The 12,159-nt window shown below is 38.9% G+C and overlaps 1 long non-coding RNA gene across 1 annotated transcript in view; it reads right to left on the reverse strand.

Moving 5' to 3' along the window:
• Positions 1–12,159, reverse strand: part of LOC106782902 (uncharacterized) — a 160,567-nt gene that overhangs the window by 57,368 nt on the left and 91,040 nt on the right. The window contains exon 4 of the long non-coding RNA XR_011434177.1: positions 5,178–5,281. This is a non-coding gene — a long non-coding RNA (uncharacterized lncRNA). The remainder of the gene's footprint in view (positions 1–5,177; positions 5,282–12,159) is intronic.

Below are 12,159 nucleotides of genomic sequence, written 5' to 3' on the forward strand. Positions count from 1 at the left end.
TTTACAAAGAATTAACTGTAGGAAAATTTTGTTCAAGATTTTTAGTTTTACTATAAGAAGTGTGTCTCAGGTCTCAAATTTGACTGAAATCACATTATTATTTTAAATTGCCTATATTGTATCACATGAAAATGAATATTGACTGGAATTGTTTTCATTCAGCAAAGGATTATTATAACAGAATAAATATTTGGGGGTTCATTTCTGAGAGAGAGAATTGGCTGCACAAGAGAATATTTTTATTGAAAAGTATCTCGTAGATTAATGTGGAGTCCAGTTAGTCGCACAAAGTGTTACCACAGTAGTCCAATTTCATGTAATTCACCAAATTTTACTTATTTTCTCTTAAAAATACCAATAGAAGAATACAGGTTGAACTCTTAGAAATCTGAACTTGATGATGGTCCTCAGCAACAATAAGCCAGAAAAAAATTGTTGCCCCATATGTTTCAAATAGTTATCTTATCTTACTTCAGCAGCAAATGAATATATTTATGGGCGAACAGAAAAAGTCATGGGGAGTTCAAGCTGTCTCAGGAAACCTGGGGCCCTTCTCATTTAAATTGTACTAAATCAGCCAAACACTGAGAGAACTCACCAGTGGAAGCAGAATAAGCCGCATTCTTCATTATTTATTTCTCTCTGTATTCCAATGCAGGCTAAGTCTAAAGTTTTCAGTTTTGCTTATCTATTGATTTTACCTCCCAAATTCAGTCCCTCTGCTCAGCTCTCAGAGCGCTTTGACCATCACGTTGGGTCAACAAGGGGCCACACAGTAACATGAAACAAAAAGCTTTGAGCGGAGGTACAAAGCCATTGGAGTCGTGCCTGTTCATTCACTTGGTGTGGTTTCACCTTGGGTACCAGTTTCCTCAACTATAAAACAAAGAGGTGGGGGCCGGCCTGGGGGCATGGTAGTTAAGCTCGCATGCTCCCCTTCAGTGGCTTGGGTTCATGGGTTTGGATCCCAGGTGTGGACCTACACCACTCATCAGCCATGCTGTGGCAGCAACCCACATACAAAATAGAGGAAGACTGGCACAGATGTTAGCTCGGGGCCAATCTTCCTCAGCAAAAAATAAACAAATAAATAAATAAAGAGGTGGGACCAGCTGATTGAATGAGCCACATGCAGTGTGTTTTGTTACATCCCATTACTAATGGATTCATCATTTTCTTCAAGCTTGGTCTCATTTTGAAGAGTTATTCCTCCAAAAATTGATTTTTTTCATGAGGAACTGGCTAATGAGCTACCTATATATCTATTTTGTGTTTGATGTTGGTTAAGGGAGTTCTGAAATTTTTTACTTAGGAACAGAGAATTTAAACTTAAAGTGCTATCTGTTCAAGAATTCTACACGGAAGTATATGTTTCATGTAACTGACAGTTAAAATACTTTTCAGATCATTTAAAGTTAATATTCTAAATCTTGTTCATTTTTCTTGGGACTTTTTAAAATTTATAAATATTTTATTTTATTAAAACAATCCAAAAATTGATCATGCTTATCAAATCAAGGATATGTCCATATTAATACATTTTTTACATGATTTCTGTTTTATCCTTAGAAACTTGAGATTAACAAGTTAAAAACATATTGTTAGATTTCTGATATTAGAAAATGGATATATTTATGGATTTTTTTCTATTTTGAGCTATACATTTTCAAACTCCGGAGATGTATAAGATAAGCCTTCATTGTCTCTGCATAAAAATAAAATCTTATCTTCTCCAAAAGAAGACAGTGACAGAGATTTGTACAAATCAGATTCAAGCATCTTGGCAGAGATGAAAACTTTGCTATTTATAATTCATCAGTCACACCATAGTTTCCTCAACTGCAAAGGGCTTTTTACCAATTTTGGAAGAATGATTACAAAAAAGACATACATGAAGCTTTCTTCAAAGACATAATATGGTGTGATTTGAAGAAAATTCTTAAGATTCCCATTGCCCAAAAATATCTTCCTCATCCTGAGGACCTGAAATTCCCATCACTGGTCACAGAAGATGAAAAATGGCAGTGAAATTCAAGTTTTAAGTGAGGAGTAAAACACTTTACCTGTTGCCTAGCAGAAAGCAAAACATGGGAAGATAGAATGCAGGCATGTGGAGTGATACAGGAAAATGGGCTGGGAGAACAAAGATATTAGGGGATCTAGAGGTCACCAGATATCAAATAGGATGTGGGAACCTGGGGAACAAATGAAAAGGGATTTGTTATTAAAATCTCCCTACGTTGTTTACAGAAAACCAAAGGGGGGGCTTAGTTCGAAAAGCAAGTATTCTATGCATAAAGATACATGCACCCCTATGTTCATAGCAGCATCATTCACAATAGCCAAGACTTGGAAGCAACCTAGGTGCCCAACAAGGGACAAACGGATAAAGAAGATGTGGTATATATACACAATGGAGTACTACTCAGCCATAAGAAATGAGGAAATCTAGCCATTGGTGACAACATGGATAGACCTTGAGGGTATTATGCTGAGTGAAATAAATCAGAGGGAGAAAGTCAAATACTGTATGATCTCAGTCATAAGTAGAAGATAAAAACAACAACAAATAAACACATAGAGACAGAGATTGGATTGGTGGTTACCAGAGAGGAATCGGGGAGGGAGGAGGGCGAAAGGGGTGATTAGGCACATGTGTGTGGTGATGGAGTGTACTTAGTCTCTGGGTGGTGAACATGATGTCATCCACACAGGAATCGAAATATAATGATACACACCTGAAATTTATGTAATGTTATAAACCAACGTTTCTGCAAAAAAAAAAAAAAAGAAGAAGAAAAAAGTGGGTATTCTACATCACTAATTAAACATTTTAGTAGAAAAAAATAAATGTAGCATTCTTATAAAAATAAAAGAACAAGTACTAAATCCCTCAACAAACAGTATTCATAGAGGCATTCTTTAATACAAATCTACCCAGCTCCTACTGAGTACAGATTCTGTACAGACAAAGATGAATTAGGTGAGGTTTCTACTCTCGGGGATGTGTGAGCTGATAGTTAAAATACAAAATAATAATGGCCACATGTGTAGAGAGGGCTGTGGAATCCCCGCAGAAGCATCTACCTCTACTCAGAGAAATCTGGAAAGAGTAGAAGAGGTTATGTCTAAAATGAGTCTTGAAGAATGATGAAGAGATCACTGAGAGGAGAGGGGAAGGCGGTGTGGGTTGAAACAAGATCTGAAGAAGGGAAATCTTGTGACAAATAAGAAGAATTTGAAAAATGGTAGATGCTTTGGCTTCAATCCTTAGCAGCTGTGACAATTGAGAAACTGCTTAATCTCTCTGAAACATCGTTTTCATCATCCGTACAATGATAACAACAACACTAATAACATCTACCTCATAGGCTTTCATATATTTAAGTGAATATAAAGTCCTGATGCCACGTTCAATAAGATTTAACCATATTATTAGTTACCATAAAAAGTCCAAATGAAAGATAAGGATAGCCTGAGCTAGGCAAATGAAGAAAAGAGACATTTCCGAGGGAGAAATGGTGAACTGATCAGATATAGGAAATGAGGGAGGGATCGAGGCTGACCCCCAAGTTTCTAATCTGAGCATCAGGGTAAGTAGAGATGCCATCAACTGAGAAAAGCAGCTCAGGAGGATGAGCAGCATTGAGAGACACATTGAGTGTGAGGTGTCTACACAGCATAAGTGGGACCCTAGAGAGAGGTAAAGAGCGGAAATGCAGATCTGGAAACTGTTAGCATGGCTGAGTCACTGACCAGAGGAGATCTTATAGGGCAACTGTGCAGAACAGAGAGTAGAAACCCAAAGGACCCAAACAAAACTTAGGGAACGGGGCCGGCTCAGTGGCATAGTGGTTAAGTTTGTGCCCTCCAATTTGGCAGCCTGGGGTTCACAGGTTCAGATCCTGTGCACGGACCTAGCCCCACTCATCAAGCCACACTGTGGGGGCACCCCACATAAAATAGAGGAAGATTGGCACAGATGTTAGCTCAGGGCTATCTTCCTCTAAAAAAAAGAGGGAACAAAATAACATATTAACAACTCAAATTCTCATCGGAATCTCATCCCAATATTTATAGCAATGATAACGATCATTTATTGAGTTTTACTATGTCGTTGATATTGTGCTAAGTGTTTGGATACAGGATTCATTCATTCAACAATTATTGAGCACCTACTGTATGACAACACAGTTATCAGAGATGGGCATTCACCAACAAACCGAGCAGAAAACGTGTCTGCCATCACGGAGCTTATGTGCATTTATGATAAAATAGGAATCGAATAAAGAAATCACATCAGATGGTGATGAGCGCGATAAAGAAAGAAAAACATCAAATGATAGAAGGCGGAATGGGTGGAGTGGGGATGCAATGGAGAAAGATGTCAGGGGATTCTCTCTACACAGCTCATACGCTCCTCCCTCCTGACACCCATAATCAAGAAGGAATCTAGGCTTTGAGAAGTTAAAACAATCCTTCAGTGCCTCTTGGCTAGAACCAGGACTCTTCTTTACTCTGATATCTTTTTTTAAAAGCCAGCCATTAGTTTTTTGTTGTTTTATTTTGTTTTGAGGAAGATGGGCCCTGAGCTAAGATCTGTTGCCAATCTTCCTCTTTTTTTTCTCCCCAAAGCCCCAGTACATAGCTATATATCCTAGTTTAGGTCATTCTGGTTCTTCTATGGGGGATGCCGCCACCACATGGCTTGATGAACAGTGCGTATGTCCGCACCCAGGATCCGAACCGGGGAACTCCAGGCCGCCAAAGTGGAGCACGCGAACTTAACCACTCAGTCATGGGGCTGGCCTAACTCTGATATCTTAACCATCCTAAGTACAGCCTCCCACAAACACAATACATGGAAGTAAATGTACAAAGATCTAATATATAAAAATACGTATTTAAATTTAAAATGCCATCACCTATACAGACCATTTTAATACAGAAGTTCACTATTATCGCTAGCTCTAGTTACTACTGCTAATAAACTCATCCAAAGTGGTTTAAAACATCATTGATGCTTAGGTCTCTGCTAGAAGGAAGAATTACCAAGCAACTGATGTAATGATGCCCAAGATCCAGTAATAAGATGAAACACCTTCTTTTTACTAGGCAAATATGTTGCTTATGCCAGGAATTTCAGCACACATACTGGGTACTCAGTATATACTTACGGATGTGAGAAGAGGCGAGGGAAGGAGAGCCAAGCTCCCAGCCTGTGCAGAGGTTGGCGGTCATGGTCCTCACCAAGCAGCATCCCAGGGCTGTCACCATTGTCCTGGATGAAAAAGGAGCAGAGCAGATCCAGGCTCAGGGCCATGGCCATGGTCAGTCAGTACCAACTGGCTGCATCTTCAGTTTGAGATCCTAGTGCCACAGGTGTGGGCAAATAGGAAGAAATGTCATTAGAAGAAGCAAAAGCCAAAGAAAGACAGTACTGAAAGAATCCAGAATGTACGGCCAAATAATTCAGAGAAAATACAGTAGGAAATCAGAAGAACATTTTATTGAATTTTAACAAGCAGCCTCTTTCTCATCTGAGGTGCTTTTTTTCTGCCAGTCATCCATGCAGCAGCATTTGCCACTTTCTGAAGACACCACCCGGCATCTGGCACCTACTGCTGTCACCTGGCCCTACAGTATTGCTTAAAATGAAGAACCAGTCACTGAGGGCTTAGGTCATTTACCTAAATATAAACAAGAATGTTTGTAAAAAGGATTTGACCAGTGGCATTTTCAAATTATAACAGGATTTGACCAGTGGCATTTTCAAATTATAACAGTTTATGGGCAGAATGCCTTCAAAAGAAATAATTCATTTTCAAAAATCAATAAAGTCTTCAGAGTTCACGAAGAATATTGACATACATTATTTTACCTGAGCCTCCAAACAATCTTACCAAGATGCCTTTCTATCCCTGATGTATAGAAGAGGAGCGTGATGAGACCCAAAGAGCTGGGAGTTTGACGCTAAGTGGGCCAGTGGTTGAGTCAAGCATGCACATAAAAATCCAATGATAGAAACTGCCCTGCAGGCATGCTGCATGAATTAGCGAGTTGATGGATACAGATGTCCAGACCAGAGTACCTGGCAGATCATTGTAAACCTAAAAATGAAGATATTAAGACACTCAGAGTGTATGATTTTAGAAAGTAATGGTTTGTGAGAATCAAAACGGATGAAAGCAGTAGTAAATGAGCGAGGGGAAACAGAAGGAGTAGCGGCGTAACCTGTAGGGGGGCAGTGGGCACAGATGTCACAAGCTAGAAGGGAGGGAAGAGAAATGAAGATATAACCACCATGCAGAGAGTGCAATGACAGTAAACAAGCAGTACTTATCGTGATAGACCCCCTTTATTAGAGAGCTACCATTCTTAATAAGGAGAGGAAACTTTGCAATACAAGCAAGGAACATGCCAGATCTATAAACATACTTAGTTTGAAACTTATACTTTAAAAGGAATGGTGGACAGAGAGAGGTGGGAAAATCTCCCGGATAATTTGACTTCTTGACGGGATTACAGCTCATCTTCTGCTTCGAATTAACAATGCATTTGCTATATTATTAGACACTTAGATGTGTTTCTCTGGCCACACTTGTAACTGTGTTCTTTCTCACAGGCCTTTGCTGGTGAGAAGAATGAAAAAAGACAGGTAAGGTAAATATAGTCTGTTCTTACACTATAATGCTGTCTGGTAGCACCCCAGCCCTTGATGATTCATACGCAAGTTACATCCCAAGCAGCTAGATCTAAAATTGGACTCTATGCGCTGGCTCGGTTCTTATGTCCCAGTTTGGCAGTGTGTCTCTATAGCGTTGCCACAAATGAATGTTATTATTAGCGTAAAGCTTTGGTGAAAGGTGTCATCATCACTTACTCTTTGAGAAGAGAAGAAAAAAATTTTGAGATTTTGTTTTCAGGACAAAAACTTGGCAGTTACTAGGTGCCAGGGACTCTGATGGTCATTTCTTATCTTACCAAAGTCTCACAATAAATGTGCAAAGAAGTTATTATTAACTACATTTTAACCTGGAGAAAACCAAGGTTCAGAGAGATGAAAACCTTGTCCAAGCTCACTCAAGGAACCCAGAAACCAAGCCAGGACTAAAACTAAGAACTTTCTAACTCTGAAACGCATGCTCTTTTCATAAATCAAAATGAAATTTTGCTTATAAAAGTCCAAAATTGGAAGTTTTTTCAGTTACCTGCTTGCAAATCAGCCTAACATTGAGGACACTCTTGTGTGACTGAGCAATGACTGATTTTCTTGATAGATCTCAAAAAAGCTACTGTCATCACTTGAATGACACCATAAAGATGTAGCAGTCATCATCCTAAAGATACACAAGCTAGAAAATTCTTCCTACGCCATATGCAACAGTTACTGATATGGGCATTCCAATGCGCACGTTAAGAAGAAAATATCATAAAGACCTCATTTTAAAAGAGATTACTGTCTTCAGTAATTCCCCATCTTCCCAAAGGGATGGAAATGGTTCAGATAAACCTCACTGAGTAATCTGAATATTCAGAACGGAATAACCGTTCAGATAACAGGAAGACGTTCAGAAACTGTCAAGGTTCCTCTCTCTCGCTAGACTCGTCTGGAGTACTCTTCACCCACTGCAGCATCATCAGTCCTCTTTGTCCGCCCAGCCAACATCTCTTACCTGAATCTGGACCTGAACTGTGCCAATGCCGCCACATTTCAGAACCACCACTTAAGGTGCACCCTTTTTTTGCCGGTGATTGTGCTAAAGTACGTAACACAGCATCATCACTCATGCTCAATCACTCTGAAAAATGGATGATCTGAATCCCATTTTTCAGATGAAGAAACTTAGCTACCTGAAGTCACAAACCTAACAATTGATGGAACCAGGCAGCAAGTCAGGTCCAGGGCTTTCTGATTCCGAGGTTGATTCGTGTTCTTCCAGCCCCGCTGCCTCTCAAGGCCCACCTGTTGTTCCAGAGCTCTGCTAATTTTTTGTGTCTAGGACTAAATGCATCATTTCTCCTTCAAATTCATCTCTGCTTTCTTTCCCTCCTATCTTCTTATCAGAATGAAGGGCATCACTTATCGACTGTAATATATTTGTATGTTCACTTGTCTCTCTCTTCCATTAAACTCTCAGTTACTTTTGTTTGTCCAGAACCAGTCAGAGAGCCTGACAAATACTTTAAAACACAATAAATATATAAATATTTGTGAAATAAATGATGCTACCCGGTCACATTAGCTAGAACTCCGGGAGTCATCCGAGACTCCTTCCTCTCCTGGCCCCCAAGACCAGTTGCTAATCAAGTCTTGTTCATTCTATTTTAAATGTCTCATGAAGCTGTCTTCATATTTCCATCTTAGTGGCTCCTGGTTTAGTTCTTGTTCCCACCATTCTTCCTTGGATTATTACAGTTTTCTTCTGAAAGATGGAAACGCTCTTCTCTCTAAGGTGGCTCCCATCTATAACATTGCCTACCAAATGTGGTCCTGCTCTTCAGTAACTCTGCATTGCCTCTACCATGAGACATGTCTCTTCAAAGCTCTTACTCTTATGTACCACAGTAATCTCATCATTGGCTGGCTCTCGTGCTTCCTTGTTTTCTCTCTCCCCCTCTCTTTCACTCTCTCTCTCTAACACACACACACACACACACAGCATCCTCTAGCTATCAGAAACTGCTTACAAGCCCCTTAAACCCATGTGCTTTCTCTCCACTGTGTGGTTTCCTGAACACGAAATACCCTTTCCCCATTTATTTACCTCATAAATTCCTAATTACAAGGCCAGTCAAAGGTTAATAATTTGTCATCCCTTTAAAGTGATAGTCTTCAAACATGTGTTCTCTCACACAGAATTTCTAAGCATTAAAATACGTATATCTAATTTTATATGTTCAAACTATGGAAATCTACTGGCTGCATTAAATGTCACCACGTATTTTATCTTATCTGTTATTATTTTTATATTTCAGTTGATCTGACACTCAGTACTAGGTAGCATTTATAGCAAAAAAAAATATATATATATATGAGATATAAACCAAGAATTTGGGGGGTGGGGGGATGGACAAAATGGGTGAAGAAAGTTGAAAGGTACAAACTTCCAATTATAAAATAAATAAGTCACGGGGATATAATGTACAGCTAATGACTATAGTTAACAGTACTGTATTGCATATTTGAAAGTTTCTAAGACTAAATCTTAAAAGTTCTCATCACAAGAAAAAAAATTTGTAACTATGTGTGGTGATGGATGTTAACAAGACTTATAGCGGTGATCATTTGCAAAATAATATAAACAAATATTGAATCACTCTGTTGTACACTTGAAACTAATATAATGTTATATGCCAATTATACTGCAATTGGTAAAAAAAAAAGGATTTTTCACTTGCATTTCTTTGGCCGTCCCCCATCTTGTCAGCAGCAAACGGTAGCTCAAGAGAACACTTAGAAAGAGCATAGAAAGCCAATGGTCAAAGTCTTGGCTGTTGAGTTTCAAAATAAAGACCTGAAACTTGCAGGAATGACAAAGATCTAAAAGGTTTTTATGTGCAAGCACAGAGTTTTCTCTACTTTCAAGTGGTTGCTTGAAAACCCAGCCATAATGTTTATGCCATTAGAGAAATATATAAAAAGATCTCTGATAACAACTAATTAGAATCACTCTTTACTGAAATTTTTACTAAACTTTTTATATTTGGCAAGGAAAATTTTAATTCAAGCTATTTCTTATAAATAATATGCATTTATTTATCTTTCTAGTTTTTATACTTTATTTTGCCAATAGAACTTTAGAAAACAACTCATGAGAAAAATCTGCTCTACTTTGATAGAAATCCTAGCACTCTTATAAACTCTGTTTCTATAAACACACTTGCCCCTTCCCAGTTCTGCCCTTTACCCTCTTAAATTTCACCTGCCTGAAATTTCTGCCCTCTTCCTCTTGGGTTTAAACAAATCTTGTTTGTCTCTCAATATTCAGTTCAAATCCCATCATGTTTTCCCAAAGTCCTCCGGGATCACCTGAGTCTAGAACACCACCTCACTCTCACCTCTGAATGCCCATAGCAACCATTCTCAATGCAGTTCATGGACCACAAATTCCATGCTATTTTGTCATAATTGTTCTCCTCCTTCAACTACTTGAACCACTTCTTAATATTTTTATTATATTCTTTCCAAGAACAGTACTCTTCTGCAAATAGATTAAAAATTTTTGGAGGAAATTGAGTATGTTTTCCATCTTTATATCCACCAGAGACCACATCAATGGTCTGGAAGGAATAAATGCTAAAAACACACTTGATATGGAATTTTATCCTTTGGTGATGATGATAATAATAATAATAATATAATTTATTAAGCATTTACTGTGTGCCAGGTGCTGTGCCAATCACTTCACGTCGATTATCTCCTTTAACTCTCACAACACACTTAGGAATTGGGTTCCATTATTACCTTTATTGTACAGGGGATAAAACTGAGACCTTAGAGGTGTTAAGAAATTTATTCTAGGCCACACAGCTGGAAGTGGTAAAGCCACAACTTTGTTTTATCCTCTATGGTAAATTTCTACCTATAGGAATCCACATCTAGTCCCAGGTAGACAAAATTTTATTATCTGTTTCCTGATGTCTTTGTTTTAGGAAAAGGATTCTTTACCAATAACAAATCTCCATTCAAAGATGTATATCCCCTGAGAGCAAGGAGAAAGCACCCGGAAATGGGTCCATAAGTAAGAAGTGGATGGTGTTAAAGTTGCTTCATGGTTTTAATGAAGTAACACAAATTTTCAGGGGAAAACTGAATCACAAAAATAGAAAATGTAATGAACCAGAACTCCACAATAAATAATAATAAAGACAAGGACTTCTAAATATTTCATAAATATTAGACAAGGATTTCTAAATATCAGAATTAGTGATAACCCTGAAAAACAAATAGGCAGTTAAAAAGCACAAGACAGAATGAAAGAATTATTGTCAACTAAGACACGGTGAAAGAGAAAAATGTTTTTTAAAAAAACCTCCTAATAGGATCTGGAATTGGTGAAATCATCTACAGTTGAATCATAACTAAAGAAAGTGAGGACCAAGAGATGATAAAGTACTTTGAGTGCAGTAGCATCTGTTCCTAGTTTAGTACTTCTGACAGACAAAGAACTCTTACAAATGAGGGGAGTACGAAATGTTTAAAGAAATAAATAGGGTGTCTAATAAGACATTTCAAAGCTATGATGTCCAAAAATGCTTGATCTCCCTCCAAAACCTATTCTTCTTCAATTTTCCTCATCTCAGGAAATACCACTGCCTCTCCCAGTTCTGCCTTTTTCCTTGATAGAGGTCACCTGCCTAAAGTTTCTGCCCCCTCCCCTTTTGGCTTTAAACAAATCCTGTTCCTCCCTCAATATCCAGTTCAATTCCCACCATGTTTTCCCAAAGTCCTCCGTGATCAGCCCAGCTGAGAACACCATCTCTCTCGCACTTCTGAATGCCCACAGCAACCATACTCAATGCAATTCATGGGCCATAAAAATTTAGGCCCTGACCCTTGGAATCTTCCTGAACTCTGCTCTTTCTGTCACATCCCACATGCAATGCATCGGTCCATCCGGTCATCTCTTCCTTAGAAACATATCCTGAATCCTATCATTACTCATCATCTTCACTACTTTGACTAAGCACTGTCATATTGTGCCTGGACTATTGCAGTAGGCTCCTAACTGGCATTCCAGCTTCCACCTCTCCACTCCCACCGTTTTCCCCAAAACACACACACGCACGCACACACATGAGCCAGAGCATCCATCTGAAAATATGTCAGATTGTATCACTCTTCAAAATTCTCCAGTGATTTCAATTGCACTCAAGGTAAAAAGCCAAAATCCTTGCTATGGACTACTAGGCCCACCAGTACCCCCCACCACACCTAGCTAATCTTCCTCTTACCACTCTCTACTGCTCCAACAGAAAACCATCACCCTTCCCTCTACTCCAGACACTGGGGCCTCTGTGCTCTTCTATGGACTTATGACTCCCTCCTCCCTCTCCTCCAAGGCGTTTGCACTTGCTAATCCCTGTGCATGGAATGCTCTCAGTTCAGTTCTCCATTTGAATGCCTTAGGGAGATACTCCCTGATCACCCTGCAT

The sequence above is a fragment of the Equus caballus genome, chromosome 30 (assembly GCF_041296265.1).
Source record: "Equus caballus isolate H_3958 breed thoroughbred chromosome 30, TB-T2T, whole genome shotgun sequence".
Classification (NCBI taxonomy): Eukaryota; Metazoa; Chordata; class Mammalia; order Perissodactyla; family Equidae; genus Equus; species Equus caballus.